Source organism: Austrofundulus limnaeus, unplaced genomic scaffold (assembly GCF_001266775.1).
Source record: "Austrofundulus limnaeus strain Quisiro unplaced genomic scaffold, Austrofundulus_limnaeus-1.0 Scaffold72, whole genome shotgun sequence".
NCBI lineage: Eukaryota > Metazoa > Chordata > Actinopteri > Cyprinodontiformes > Rivulidae > Austrofundulus > Austrofundulus limnaeus.
This window is the reverse complement of record NW_013952474.1, coordinates 507,100-523,411: the sequence shown is the minus strand read 5'-3', so window position 1 is coordinate 523,411 and position 16,312 is coordinate 507,100. Positions and strand designations below refer to the sequence as shown.

At 38.4% G+C, this 16,312-nt stretch overlaps 1 protein-coding gene across 1 annotated transcript in view; it reads right to left on the bottom strand.

Moving 5' to 3' along the window:
- Nucleotides 1-16,312, bottom strand: part of LOC106519126 (alpha-1,6-mannosylglycoprotein 6-beta-N-acetylglucosaminyltransferase A) — a gene marked incomplete at its 5' end in the record, with an annotated part of 22,402 nt that overhangs the window by 5,438 nt on the left and 652 nt on the right.

Here is a 16,312-nt window from a genome sequence, read left to right as displayed (position 1 = left end):
CTATTAAAATATTTTTCCTATATTATTTGTTTTCTTTAAAATTTACTTAATTTCTTATTCATACATTTTAAATATATTTTTGCCCTGTGTGGATTGTATAGCTATGAAGTCTATGTAGATATTTTTCCACCAAAATGCTACGTAAATATGTGACGTTTTGACTAGTCAGAATCATTATTCCAGATATCTTGAATGTCATTTTGACTAGTCATAATGTTAATTCAAGATATCTTAAATAGAAAAGCCCTCTGGATGAAAATTTATTCACGATATCTTAAATTCATTTAGAGATATCTTAAAATGAATTTTGACTAGTCATAATTACAATTCTAGATATCTCTAATTTAGTTTTGACTGTCATTATTTGCTTTCAAGATATCTGTAATTGAATTTGAACTAGTCAAATTTTTATTTGTGATATCTAAAAGTACATTTAAGATATCTTAAATAATGATATCATTTAAGATATCTTTAATTGGAATTATGACTAGTCAGAACTAAAAGTGAGATATCTTGAAAGCAACTAGTGACTAGTCAAAACTAACTTAGAGATATCTTGAAATGTATTTTTGACTAGTCAAAATTCCTTTTAAGATACAGTATCTTGAACTGAAGCCTCCACAGAACTCAATGGTAAATCTGATGTCATTTATACTAGTCAAAATGTAATTAGAGATATCTGAAATAGGTGTTTTTATTAGTCAAAATATAATTAGAGATACTGTATCTAATAATGAATATGACTAGTTATAATTCAATTTCAGATATCTGAAATGGAAGTGTCGTATTATGCTAAAATGGCTTGCCGTAATGTTCCAAATGTGTTCAGACTATGCAAACCAGTATGTTGGTAATCAGAAAATTCATTTCATAACAAAAACAAAAACTTGTTTTTGGTACAAATCAGTATACCGCTCATCTCTAATTCAAGTCCTGCTATCCAAACAGACCAGAAAACCAACAGTTTTGCCCTTTGAAACAAATTAAAATTACTATATATTATGGTTCAGACCAATAAGAAAATAGGAAGTTAGCTAGAACAAGAGCCTCAGTGAATTCATCTTTACTCACTTTTTCCTACCCAGGTCAATGGTGTCTATGTCCAGCAGTCACTGTGCAAAAAGCAAGTCTTTTGTCCATCACAAGGACACAAAGAGACAAACAAGATAATCATTCATAATCTCACCCACACCTTGAACAATTATTTACCAGTAATGCCTGTGTTTTTGGTCTGAGAGAGGAAACCAAAGAACCTGGAGAAAACCCACACCTGCATGGGGAGAACACTAAGATTACACTAAGAAAGGGGAGAACACTAAGATTCCACTAAGAAAGGGGAGAACACTAAGATTCCACTAAGAAAGATTCCAGGCTGGGAGGTGATCCTGTGACATTTTCACTGAGAGGCAACAGCTTTAATCACTGAACAGACAGAACTTAAGGCTTAAACAACATGCAAAAGCTTGGTTGACCAGATTAAAAGCTGCTTTAAATTGAAATGAAAGAGTCATTTTCATTGAAAATTAACAAACTCAAAAACAGTTACTATCAGGCGAATTTCATGTGGCGCTTCAGGCCATTTTCATAACATTTAAGAAGTGTCTGGACAGAAAAGACAGTGACAGCCCTCGACTTGAGTTCTGGGATGGCCGTCCGCCAACAGAGATCACCTTTAGCTACATAATCCCAACTTCATAACAATAAAAACCGCAAAAAGTCAAGACTGCATGCAGTTAAGCCTAAACAAATGTAAAACAGTCTTGTTTTGATCTCTTTACTTAAAACTAAACAGATGAATAATGAGTTGAACATGCAGGACTTTCACTGGCAGAGAGCAGCATGCGTGTTACAGTGAGGAAGGGTCGTGAGCAACGAGTGTCTGGAGAAGGGTTTATTGGTTTGTGGAGGAGTTTGAATGAAGCCAATCAGCAGCTYCAGCTGTAAGCCAGGCTTCTGTTCCTGTGGCGGCGTGGGGGATGGGTGCTTCTGTTCGCCACCAATTCAGTTTGTTTGTGCTGAAATGCTGCAGARGTAAACACGTATTCGGCTCGTAAGCCTTTTCTCCTGGTAGATCCCAGGTAAATAAGGTTCACCGATACTGCCTTGCTCAGGTGCTTTGTGTTTTATATCAGGGAGGAGTAAAAAATTTCAAGAAAAGACGGGTGAGGAGACATCACTGAGTAGAACAGCTAAAGGGAGTGCACATACTGAGGAGAAACCAAGAACACGGTTGATTTAGGAGTTTTAACTGGCTTCYCTGTTTTGGATAAATGTAGCTGCGAGTAATGGGATTAAAAGAGGAAAATACAAATGCAGACCAAGAATTGAACAGTGATGACACAAGAGGAACCGACTTGCCATAGCATTCACTGACAAATAAAACAAGTCTATTAGTTTTATTAGCTGGGTAGGAGGTGTTGAATAGCTTGCAGCCACCTGGAAAATAATGTGTCAATTGTTAAAATTCATCAATTTATAATAAAAAAAACTGTCTCTAAAGATGGACAACAGCTTCATTTTGTCTGGTTGTTATGAAAACTGTGGTCTAATTTATCATCAAGTTTGGCTTTTGTAGCTTTTATCATATCCAAAACACAAACGGGGAGGAAGAGAATCAGCGATCTTTGTTTTGCCAATGACAGACCATACAAGTGGTTAAAGCTGTTCATGAAGAGAACCTATACTCCGTGAGTTGCCGTCATGGTATGGAGATTAGTCTTGAGAAAACCAAGACTATGGTAAGACTGAACTCCAACAAGTCAGATAATTCCCTCATGACTCCTCGTTAATGCAGATCAAGAAGAAACTTAAGTTGTTTGTCTACATAGTGAGGGACAAAGGAACACTGTCAAATTTGATCTTTCCAGGAAAGAGCTGAAGAAACCTGTAAAACTGGTACAACCCCCTTGTCAATGGACAGGTTCCCTTTACTTGCCCTTATCAGGCTTGTTGTGGATCAGCCAAGGTGGAGGTTGACGGTGAATTTTGTTTGTGCTGCTTCCATGGCAATAGGTTAAGGCAGTGGTTCCCAAAGCTGGGATCAGGACCCCTCTTTGGGTTATGAAACATCGAGTCCTCAGATGATTTCCAGACATCAATTTAAATGCAAAGGAATTGTTACTGGAATATTTTCACCATAATTATTGCAAAAAAAAAAAAAAAAACTAGAAAAAATGAATATAAGTAGAATCATAGTTATTAGGTTTGTTTATATTGGTATTACGCCCATGTTTCAGTGTTTTAAGCAAAATTTGCATACGTGAACCAGTAATATCTGGAGTCACATCACAAGTCTCTGAAACTGGTRTGTTGTCTGCCAGAAGCTAAAACATTTAACAAACTAAAGGACTGATGATGATTATGATGCATCTAATCACGTCAAGCAGACTTGATCTATTTTCTACTTGTCCTTGTTAGAAGCAAAAACAAATGCCATGCTTTTTGTTCTGTATCAAAACCAACATTATTACTGGACATCCACCACTGGCACAATGTTAGGCAGTCATTTACTGAACTCTCAAAGACAAGAAACCAAACTTGGTCCTTTGGTGGGTTTATGATTTGGCACCATTTAGAAAGAAAAACATCCTTCTACCCAAGCATCCACAAAAAACATCAGTTCCTGGTTTTGTTTGAGTGTTGCTKCATCATATAAAATGATATCTTTGTTACAAAGTGCAACTGTTGTCAAGAAGGACACTTTCCCACCAAATTTGAATATTATCAGGCCAACAAAAGAACTGGACCACATAGTAGTTTGGTTTTCACTTCTGTCCACAGTCTGGGAACATCTCTGTTAATTTATCACCAGATTTAAACAAACGTAATGAAAAAAATACTTTAACAGCTCTCAGATCTAAAAAAACAAGATCAAACTTCTAATCCAATGTGAGCAAAATAAAAAGGAAGCGGATGGACATCCATGGAGCAAAATAGGCACATGAAGAGTTTGCTTTAGAGTCAAATGAAAACAAACAAAGATTAAAGTTTGATAAAGAAAAATGAGGCCAAGAGCTACTTCTGAGCTGTACTGCAATAGTCTCCAAACAAATAAACTTTATATCATACTTCAGATAATACAAGCACTTATTTTGGTTGTAAACAGAGTAAAACCCACAACATAAGATTGTTCTCTCACTGGACCAYTTTAAAGGGATCTCTGACTAGTTGTAACATTAGACATTATTTGAAAAATATTTATTCCAACTATAGAAACGAGACTAAAAATACAGGTCGTTTAGGTTTTATAAATTTTAAAAAATATACATTGTCACATGGATGTCACCAAGTTATTTACGCTGCAAAACATTCTGGGTGAATGATGACATGTCGCCACAGTTGGAGCTCTTTCCAGATGAATGTTAATTTTGGACAATGACTGATGTTCAGCCCTTTTAAATGAAACCTGAGGGCGTTGACAGAGAGAGGAATGTAGAAATGACTCAGCCTGACACTGAAAATATGGATGAACAACAGAACTGCTTCATGGAAGACTCACCTCACCACTATCTGAACCTGCCTGTGACCGGATTCTCTGAGGCAACATTTTATTTTTAGAATGAAGCGACATGCTAAAAGAAAAGTATCAATTGAGTAACTTTGGTCTCGATATGGTCCAAGACTGACGTTGGACATTACTATCATATGTTTAAACTGCATGAATCAAGGGTAGTATCTGCTCACCCCCACCTCACTGATGTAAAAGTTGGATGAAATATGACACACAAGCATTCAGACTGTTGTCGCATTGAAAAACATCAGATACTGTGTGTTTCCGGTTCAGTACCACATACTGAAAAGGCCTGGATCAGATTTTAAAAAATTGGATTTGTCACATTCAGACTGTCATAAAAAAATCTGATAGGGAATGCATGGGGGAAAATTTTTAATTAAAAATTAAAAAATTACAATCGAATTTGGGTCACATTTGCCTGCAGTGTGAACGTAGCCAAATGGATATGTCGATACATTTACGGCATTAGCTCCTAAGCTAATATGTACAATATGTATATATACAGTATATTGTAATATCAGGTGGGAGCTCCTGTACTACTCATGTATAATACGATCATCATTTTTTGAGCTTAAAAAGCATTAAAAAGTCTAATTATCATGTATGAAGCCACCACTCATTTCAGACAGGCTTCAGGGATTTTCAGCCTTTGTGGTGCACACTCTGGTGGTGAAACATATTTATGGAGACACTTGTGTGGTCGTGTTTCGCTGCAGAGCTGTAGAGGATGGGTAGCCGAGTTTCCCGGTTCCGTGTGTCACAGACAAAAAAGAAATAATCAGCTCCCAGACCAAAGTAGAAGCTGGTTGTTTATTAGCAAGACAGATTTATCAGAACATGCAACTAAAATCCAGCTCTTTTTTTACATCACCATGGTTAACAAGAAAAAGAAAACTAGTTTTTCCTGGTCTGACTCCGGTGAGTAAACAACTACTGTTTATATGATTTGCTATGTGTGACTTACAACAGGAGGGAGGGAGAAAAGTTTTCAGTTATATGAAGAAATAATGAAACTTATTGTGGTTGTACATTAAAAAAGTCAGTCAAAATTTACTCCCGTGTATAATACTACCCCCCCCCCACCCCATTATGTAATTTTTTGAGGTTAAATTTCTCATATTATACAGAAATGCTGTAATTTATGTAACATAATATGACGTTAGCTCCTGAGCTACTGTATGTTGCAGTATATAACATTAGCTCTGAGTTAATAAGTATATTGTATTAACTMCAGAGCTAATAAATATAGTGTTAGCTTCTGATATAATATATGGCATTATCTCCCTAGCTAATGTACAGTATATGTGGCAATTTACAGCATTAGCGCTGAGCTAATGCTACATGGCTTTAGTTCAGTGCTAATAAATATTTTCAGCTCTCAAGCCAATTTGCTAAACATTATTTGATTGTTTTCAACCCATGTATTGTGCAGAACATAGAAACTAATATAAAACATAACTATGTCACGCATTATAGCCATCACCCCAGAATACAACGCGTCAGTAAAATAAAATGGCGACGTCCTTCAATGAAAGATATAATGAACATGCACAATACTTTAAGTAATCAGGACTTTTTGCATGTCACAACTTTTAGAACAGAGAAATAACATATTAAGGCCAACATGTGTAAGAAGTCGAAGATCCCTTTAAGTTGTTGGTCATCATCAGTTGGCTGTTCAATTTGAACTGGGTTGAGTTAAAACACCAGTTGTTTTGTTATTCCATCTTTCAGACACCTGGCCACTAGGCGGCGTGCCAACCAAGATGGCCTGTCGTTCAATAGACACCACAAACCGAATCTTCTCCTTGATTTAATCAGGCAGAATCAGCTGCCAAGCAGGACGAGCTAAATATAGCTCCCGTTCTAATCAAACGCAGGAGGGGTGGTGTGGCTTCAAACAGAGCCAGTTGCTCATTATTCACCTCCACCACAACAAGAAGGTTCAACTCAAACAAAACGACTTGCTCACTCACACACAAAAGAAACATGGTCTCCTTTACATCCTGCAGCAGAATTTTGAGGGGCTTCTGTCGACCAGGAAACATCAGATGCAAACAGCACGTTCGTTGTTGAGGTGATAAAACACAAACCACTTTACCACCCTTCAGTGTAATTGAAACGGGAGCAAAAAAAAAAGCCCTAAGCAAAAAAAGAAAATTACCCACCCAGCTGAAAATGGGTTTAAAATTTTTCCCCAACCACAAATAAAGACAAAAAACAAGCAGCAGCAGTTCATAAAACAAAACAAGAGCATATAAAAGTGGAATTAATGAGGCTAAAAACACTTGACGTGGCTGAAAATGTGCAAATAATCCGAAGCAGAAAACAAATGAGATCACTGGAACATCTCGCAGCACTGAGGTCAACCCCAACCATCTGATAGGCCTAAAACAACCTCAATGCTGAAAAATATGGGCCATTACTCTCTTTTTCTCGCTCTCTGCACGTGTTAGGCCGAGCTAATTCGATGTCTGGCAACTCCAGAATTGAATTAAAGACATCTGGTCCATGTTGATCTGTTTTGTTCCTTCTCATAGATTTTTATAGCTCTCTCTGAAAACAAACCTTTTCCAGTCAAGGTCCTGGTTCAATGACAATTTGCTCAGAAGATCAAACCTGACTGCTGCTGATTGACAACAAGGAAAGTCATTTTCTAAGCAGAGGTGTTCTTAGAAATCAATTTAAATCAAGGTTAAATAAGATTCTGCTGAAGGAAAAAAACTTGAAAGATTATTAAATTAGAAACTGATGCATTCACTCCTAGCTACCGGCTTTGAAGTGCTTGTCGTTGTTGCACTTTACCAGAACGTGTTAAGCCATTAGAGAGTACGTATTTACACATCTTAGCGGCGGCTCACATGAACTGTGTGACTGCAGCGCATCGACAACAGAAAAAGAGTGGAGATCTGGGGGAGCGGGGTGCAATGAGGGAGTCTCAAGAACAAGTACAACTCAGATCTCTTCGGTTTAACAGGCTTCACAGGGCTAACATCCTCACATCGTGATGCCGATTGTCTACCAAATCCTCTGAAAGCTACAGACTCGTATTTTTGGATGACAGAGCAGGATTGTATGAGCCAAAAAAATGCAAATTTACAAAAAAAAAAAAAAAGATAAAGTACTGAAATGAAACAGCAAAATTTACAAGGCTTTACACTCTCACTCACCTCGGGACAATTTAGAGTTATTCATGAACCTAACATGCATGTTTGTTGGTCTGTGGGAGGAAACCAAAGTACTTGGAGAAAACCCACACATGCGCGGGGAGAACATGCAAAGCACAAGCAGGATATCGAAGTAGACCCTTGACCAGAATGAAGAACACAGATGGGAAAGTGGTACACCATTCTGAACTCATCAACCCAACATGTCTGCTAAGTTAGAAGTTAAAAACATTGGTCTATTTTTATGTGATTTCCTCTCGAGTAGATCTCAATAATTAGTACCCCCCCAAAAAACTCTATTTGCCAGGGGGCACGGCTGGGCTAATGGCTAGCCAAACAAGGATTTATTTATTTATTTTTAACTTTTTTCCAGATTTTTAAATAACTACTTCTCTGGAACAACATAATGGAGTGAAAGGGAAGTACATTAGGTAATATAAACCTCCACACAATTTTGTATAACTTTGATTAGTTTGTTGTTCTTTTCTCAGTCAATAAACCAAACTGAACCAACTGAGAACATATCATAACGTATTACTCAACTCTTCAAACCGATGCATTCAGCAGCCTTTCAGCACCTTTGGCAAATAAAGGTCTATTTATGCTCAACACACAAACGGTTGAGTAAAGAAAACCTCGACAAGCTAAACAAAAAGGTGACATGCTTTAGTATAAATGTTTATTATAGCTAATGACACATTTGTTCTTTCACACAGTCATTCGTCATTTGTGTTCTGAGTTTCTGCGCTAGTGTTATTTTATAAAACTGAAAAATTATTTTAAAAATTGTGCCTCTTTGGATAGCCATTATCTTAGCCTGGATGAAGACTTTTGTCTCTTTTTCCATAACTGATGTTACGAATCGAGTATTGTGGTCTCTGCAGGTCTGTTGTGTTTCAGAAGGAGCTGAGCTGTACAGAGAAGCTCTCTGTTTACAGGTCGGTCTATGTTCCTACTCTCACCCATTGTCACAACCAAACTGTTTAATTTTAGGGATGCACGATATATCGGTATTGATATTGGTATCGGCCAATATTGGTCATGTTTTAGAATATTGGTATCGGTCCGATATGTAACACTGGTCCGATATTAACGTCTGACATGGATTTCCCACTTTTTAGATTTGTGTTTCTGTTTTGGGAGGGGAGATGGTTGGTTGAGTGGTATCTGTTTGATCATGATAGTGATATTGATGCTGCGCAGCCAGGAATAACTGAAGTAGAGACATGTCAGAGGTCTGGTTGTTTATTTGCGGTATTAAAAAAAAGACCCATGTGTGTTTGTGTGCATATGTATAATATAATTTGTGTGTTTGTGTGTATATGTATAATATAATTTGTGTGTTTGTGTGTATATGTATAATATAATTTGTGTGTTTGTGTGCATTTGTATAATATAATTTGTGTGTTTGTGTAATGGGGTAAATATCGGTTATCGGCCATTACAGCAATAATTATATCGGATATCGATATCAGCTGAAATTTTCGTATCGGTGCATCCCTATTTAATTTGTAAATAAATTAAACTAAATGCACTTCCTGTTCATTTTAATTTTCTTATCTGATGCAAGGAAACAATCTGATAACAAGAGAAACCATATAGGAGATAAAATGTCGCATGGGTTCAATCAAACTTAAAAATGTAGCATAAAAAAGTTTTTTTTGTTTTGTTTTGTTTTTGGCCAGTTTGCCACCTGAAGGCTTACAGTGAGGTAACAGAAACCAGAGGGGTTTCCCAGATTGAGGAGCACGTGTTTGGAGCTGGTAAAAACACGTCTCTCACTCCCCCTGGTCTGTAGCAAAGTCCTTGAGGCAGAAAACCAGATCCAAGCGGCCCTGATCCCATTCCCACTTTGAGTTTCAGCTCTCTCTCTCTTCTTTTGCTTTAGAGAGCCCAAAAAAAGTCTGGCTGTAACCAATCAGTCTTTTGTTCTCAAGCAATCTGATCGGCCAAACGTTCTCTCCAGATATATCCAAGAGGAAGATCCAAATTTTACAACAAAGACTAACACAGAGCTATGATTAATGTTCCACTACCGATCCAAGAGAATGGTCGAACTTTCTTATTACTCTTTGGCCAAAAAATGAAAAAAAAAGCAGACATAAAAGAAAGAAAGTCAGATGGTCTGTGTGAAAAGTGTACGTCAGTTCCAGATGTTCCTTCAATCACACCAGTGCTTTCTTAATATCAGACACAATGGGATGATTTGACCTGCAGGAACAATGGAGGAAGATGAAGATGGTATATTCAAGAGTGGAGTGTTTCCGTTTATGTCCCTGGAAAGGACATTAAGTCACTTACATAAACCTTCCAGGTGAAAACTAGAAGCATTTCACGGTATAAACTGAGGAATAAACCTTTTATTCAAAGGGTTGAGCATTTATGTACTCAGAGGTTTCCTCTTGTAGAATATCAATATCACAAATATAGGGTACAAATTCTCCCAGTTATTAGTCTCTGCAACCCATTATACCCCAAGGAGTTGAGTTTTTCCCAGGTACTTCTAATGACTCATAGCGTTTTCCTCCTTTCCCATCCTGAAAAATACTGGACGGTCCTTTTAAAAACCTCTGCAGCAGGCATCATGTCTATGTTTTGTTTGCATTAGAGTGCATTCAGAGGGGATAATTTAACAGATGAGCAGAGGGAGGTAGGGGGGTGTCTCAACATTTCAGACAAGCATTTAGATAGAGGGGTGACGCAAGGATGCAGCGTTCAGTTCACCAACGCCATGTTCAGCTTTCCAATGCCTTCTTTCGGCTGGCGACGCCTCAGGATGCTCTCGGTGCACTGTGCCAATCTTTGGATTCGGCGAGATTTAACCTCCGTAAATTTTGTAAACTTTGTGAGCAGTAGTGTGGGGTGACCAGAGTTATTTTATGAAGCCAGAGGAAGACAATGTAAAGGATAAATTGTGTCAGCTTGGACAGAGAAGGTGGGTAGCGATGTTATAGCTACAGTCAGTAGCTGTGGTTGCCACCCTCCAGAACCAGCATTACAGGTATTCCATCATCTGAGATACTCTTTGTCTCCTTGATACACAACAGAACCCAACATGACTATCTGAGCTGCATTCAAACATGTTTTGTGTGTTTGCAAACATTTTAGGGTATTTTAATGAGATATTTTTCAACTTTACATCAGAGGTCTTGTCAGCATCTCTTCAGGAAGCTCTCTCAGGCTCTGTGCAGCGCCACAAAGAAAAACTTCACAAGAGCAAAACCGTCAGTTGCTTTTTCCTGCAGTTTGTTTACATTACTGATATAAGAGGATCAGCAGCAAGTATGAGAGGGTGTGTGTGTGTGGAGGTGGGGTTCTCCAAGGAGGTGCAACTGCACTGGATAGAGGCGAGAAAAGTGACTGATGTGTGCATGGTTTGCTACAAAAAAGGAGGCGTGTGGGCGAGAGAGAAAATATGTTCATAAGCGGCAACAACCGGGGTGGCGGATGGACGTGCCCGGGCTTGTGTGTGAGGGGAAAGTTCTCCATCTTCTTATCTGTAATGCTGCTGTGACAAAGAACAATAACTTTATACTGCTACCTTTATTGCTCTGAGATACAGTTTTAATTAGCAGCAGCTGCTACTTTAACAAGAAACGTATTTAGGATGGACTGTCGATTTTATGAGACCAATGATGGTTTCTGTAATTTAATGATGGAGCTGGGATTCATTTGCAACAAGTGAGGATCTGACATCTGTACTCCTTGTGTGGGCATGAAGCCTGAACATCTATGTGCAGGATTTGTCTGTCTGTTAGCAAAATATCTCATGAACAACAGGACAGATGTTAAGGATAGTCTCAAAGCAGGGTTTTTTCTAAGAACTGAATGTGTTCCCTTCTCAAACAAAGCCCGCTGCGTGTGATATCACTTCTTCGGCGCACAGCAGGTTGCCTCGGCTAATGACTGTCTAATTAACAATTCATACTAAAGTCTGAAGGTCGTCACATTGTTATGATAAAGTGATACACCACTGAAAAAAGATCTGATCAAAAAAAAATCTATATTATTATATATAACGTAATATATTACTCATGAAAACTTTGATATTAAGGGTTTCGAGGGATATGCATTTCTTCAAGAAATGCTGTTTTTTATTATGAAATTTAATAGTTTGCAGGAAAAAGTTTTATATTTGAGGAATTTAGGAACCTACAATCTGGTGTGTGTGTGTGTGTGTGTGTGTGTGTGTGTGTGTGTGTGTGTGTGTGTGTGGTTTTTTCTGCTACAGAGCGAGGACATGGTGAATTAGGATGATATAGAGTCAATAAATACTTTGTGAGAAAAAAAAACTAAATACAATTTTTTCTTGTTGTCTGCTTTAGAGGAAGTTATGAGAAGATAAGTTTATTTTTCTATTTAAACATAAAAACAGCATTTTAATAACAGCTAAAGGTGACATAGATACTTTATTGTGGTATAGTATTTAAATGTATGCCTGAGAAACACATAATATTGCCCGTTTAAAAGTTACATAAAGTTGACCAGCTCAGATTTTAAACAATTTTAACCCATGAAATCTGATAATGTTAATCCATTCAACAAGCTAAGTACTTTGATTGAAGCAAAGATGCCGCTGTTCTGAATTTCACAATAAACCTGTCCCACAAATAAACCCACAAGAACCTTTTACTAGCAAAAAGGTAAGAGGTTTCAAGCATCTGAAGATAAAATTAGAAATAAGTCCACCGCTCTTCTCCTYGTCCTCTCCCCCTCCTGCCTGCTCTTTTATCCGCGGCAGACCCCACCCCCGCGCGCACGTGACATACACGGATTTTAAACGTGAAGTTTTATAACATCCACACTCGCGAGGTGGATGCGCCCTGCGCGTGTATCCAAAGCTTTTGCTGCCCTGCTGTTCTTGTCGGAGAGGGGTCTGTGGGTCAGGGAGGGGTCTGTGGGTCAGGGAGGGGTCTGTGGGTCAGGGTCATCTGAGGAGGAAGCTGATGAAGGGAGTTGCGCACGGGAACTTTTATTATAATATCTGACAGTGATCATTACACAGTGTGGCTATAATTCCTCACTTCACCATCTGTGTCACAGTTTCACGTCTCCAAAATGAGCGTACGCATGGGTCAGAGCTGGCTGAGGGACCACACATTTTCACGTCAAGTTTGGATTTTATAAATCACAACCTTGGCGTGAAAAGTGGCGTACGCAAGTTTCTGGGCTCATATTGTGCGTACGTCAGTTTTATAAATCTGACCCCAGGACACCTTCAAAGGGAGGCATCCAAATCAGAGGAAGCACCTCAGCTTACTCCTTTCGATCCAGAGGAACAGCAGCTCTAAGGCTGAGCCTGGCCAACCTAAGATCATTTCAGCTGCTTGGATCCAGAATCTTGTTCTTTTGGTTCTGATCCAAACCTCATGACTACAAGTGAGGGTTGRAATGTAGACAAACAAGTAAATACAGGGCTTTACAAATATGCTAAATTCTTTTTTCAGCACCGCTGACTGGAGCAATGACCTCATTACTGAGGATGAAGATCAATGGATCTTTCTCCCACTCCATCCTACCATCACTCAGGAACATGACGCCCAGATACTTGAACTAATCCAACTTCAAAGAGCACCTAAAATACAGTCAACAATAGTTTGTCTCCTAGTGCTAAACAAAAAAAGCATGGATTCACTTCTTTGTTGTTGTTTTTATTAAAATAGAAAAGTGATCAAATCTGAGCTTAGATGAATCCATCCTACACTCTAAGCAAAGCAGAATAAAAAAATAAAAGATGTAAGAACTTGAAAAGCGTTGGTCCTTGAGGTGCCAGAGTTGAGTAAAAAAAAAAGAGAAAAGAATCCGGGGTGGAAACGGCACAGTCCCAGAGCTGCTGTTCGGCTCCATCTTGATAACAGCCTCCATGAAAGACAGGCGTGTTCCCTTCACTGTCCAGATCCTTATCTTAGTAATTGCGTTCCAGTCAGGAAGGAGCGCTACAGGAGCTGCCAGAGAGCTCTGCCTGCCACCCACTCCAGGACACAAGACCGGCTTCAATGGGACTCTGAAGTGCACTAGACTTTAGTCCGCTGCCAGGATAGGGACGTGGGCGTCCCTTTGTCCTACTTAACAAAAGGACGGATGAATGTTTAAACTTTATAGATGCTTTATCTAGTCATTYGGCAACTTCCTCAACAACTATAAATACCTTTATATTGCTTTGGGTTTCCCCACTTGGTTCATAAATCATCTCAACAAAAATATTGTTTGATAATCTAACAATCACAGGTGGACACGTTAAACAAAAAGTTGGTGTTTGCCACTTTTAAAATAATGTGCTGTGCTTGCATATTTCTCGCCATGCTCGAGGTTTGTGTTAGGAATGACTCAGTTACAAATTTTAGATGAATATTCATTAAACTGACTGATACATTTTTGCGATCGCTACAATTATTTAGCCACAACTCTAAAAGATGGAGAGTTCTTAATGAACAATGAATGATTAGTTTGTTTCTAAAGCTACGTTCACACTGCAGATCTTAAAGAGGACATATCCTGCTTTTAAATCCTAACTTTTCACATTTAAATGTTTCAGTTGGGGTCTATATAAAGTGGAACTGCTATGCTTTGGTCTGAATTGCTGATTATTGTAGCTCCACAAGCCCCCCTTTCATCTCTGTTCTGAGGTCCATCTGAGATCAACTCATTTTGGTGCTGTCTCTTTAAATTCAAATCACACCCCAGGTCTCACTTCCAATGACCACTGTCCACTCCACCCCACTGACAATTAGTTTGATAGCAAAGATATGATTATGTAGTGGTGCAGAAAACTTTTRTTAACAAATTGATTAAAAGATGTCAACAATGGAAAATGTGTCCATTCAGCCCCATATGTGGAGCCAGAGTCTGGCCCGGAGCCAGAGGAGAATGAAGACAACATCAATCACAAAATGTATTTAAGGGCTAAAAAGACAGTAGATTTTGAATCATATGTCTCCTTTAAAGCTCAGATCTGCTGGTTTTAGCTTTGTTAACGTTCTAAATTAAAGTGAATCTCCATCAGACTCAAACAGTCCTGAACCAGAAGACGTGACACCACACACAGCACACTGTGTTTACAGAAGGAAACATGGATGTTACATGTTAACATGTGTGGATCCATTATGAAGTTGTCGTCCAATCAGAACTGACTGACTGTTTATCCAATGTTTATATTTCATCTCGCTGCTTCCTGCCTACCCATGACTGAAAGTAGAAACAAACAAGTCTGAATCCAATCCGACAGGTTGGTATACCACCTTTAGCATCACATGCTGGTGTCTCAGTCATCAGGACATGATGAATTTTGAAAGTTTAAAAAAGACAAAGCAGCTGGACTTCTGTAGCAGAAAACGAACTGCAAGATGTCGGTATTGAYAATATCTACATATGGATTATTCCATATCTCCGTAACTCACTGACACATGAACATTTGGACTCTTTGAAAAACATCAGATATGATCCTTTGATGGAAAACACCTGAGTTAAGATAATCACATTCAACCATCATAAAATAATGGGACGTACAGTATTTGGGTGAACGTGGCCTAAAAGATTGATTCAAATTTGTCCATTGGTTCATGAAAGGTTTTGCAAACAAACCAACAAACACTTTCCATATTATTACCATAATATTTACCAAGTAGGAAAATGCAGACATAGCAGCAGCTGTTACAACAAGCTCACTGTAGTTCACAATGTCTTTCCTTAAGAATCAACACTCTCTTAAGTGTGCTTCTTTAAATGTTGTTAAATACATTGTTATACTTTTTAGGAAATGGAAAAAACTGACCGCAACTACCATCTTCTCCGGTCTATTTTGTGTTAGGGGGAGGAAAATAAAAAGCTTTTTAAAACCCCTCCCTCTGCGCTTTAAGATGTGATTGCCAACTCTGAATATTTCCATATCCAGACATTTATTTTTGTAAAATCTTGGGAGAATTCAACACGAGCAGACGAAGGTGACCTTCCAGAGACTGTGTGAAACTATCCAAAAGTTCCATTAATGTCAAAACTGGCAAAGCCTCATCTAACATCTTGCAGACAGACGGAAACAATGCGGCTTTGGTGGTTTTACAAGTGAAATTTTCACTTTTAGTCTTGGTGTATTTATGATGTAAGTTATGATTTCCAAACATCATCCTGGAAAGTCTGGCTTTCATTTTTTAACTTGCACTTTCTTAAAAAAAATAAAAACTTATCTGGACCAGTGCTGGTTTAGAACTTAAAGCAAAGGTTGTTTTGGCTCCTACAAATTTGTATGTGCTCTCAAACGCATGTGTGCACGTGCACACACACACACACACCCATTCTTGTATTTGCATCAAACAGAGGACTTTGTATTGGCTTCCATTTATTTTTGTAACTGTATTTATGCCTAACCCAGACATTTTCCCTAAAATTAACCATTACTGGTCTATTCCTAACTCTAACCTGAACCAAAACTTAATTCACACCATACGTATAAACCTAAGTAGTAAAGCACAGCAGAGCTGAAAACAAAGTGAGGACACTGAAGAGGTCCTGGCTTTACATCAAAGACCTCACTTTGGTAGTAACTATGGTGCAAATGGTCCTCAATCTGTAGTCAAAACAAGAACACACACACACACACACACACACACACACACACACACACACACACACACACACA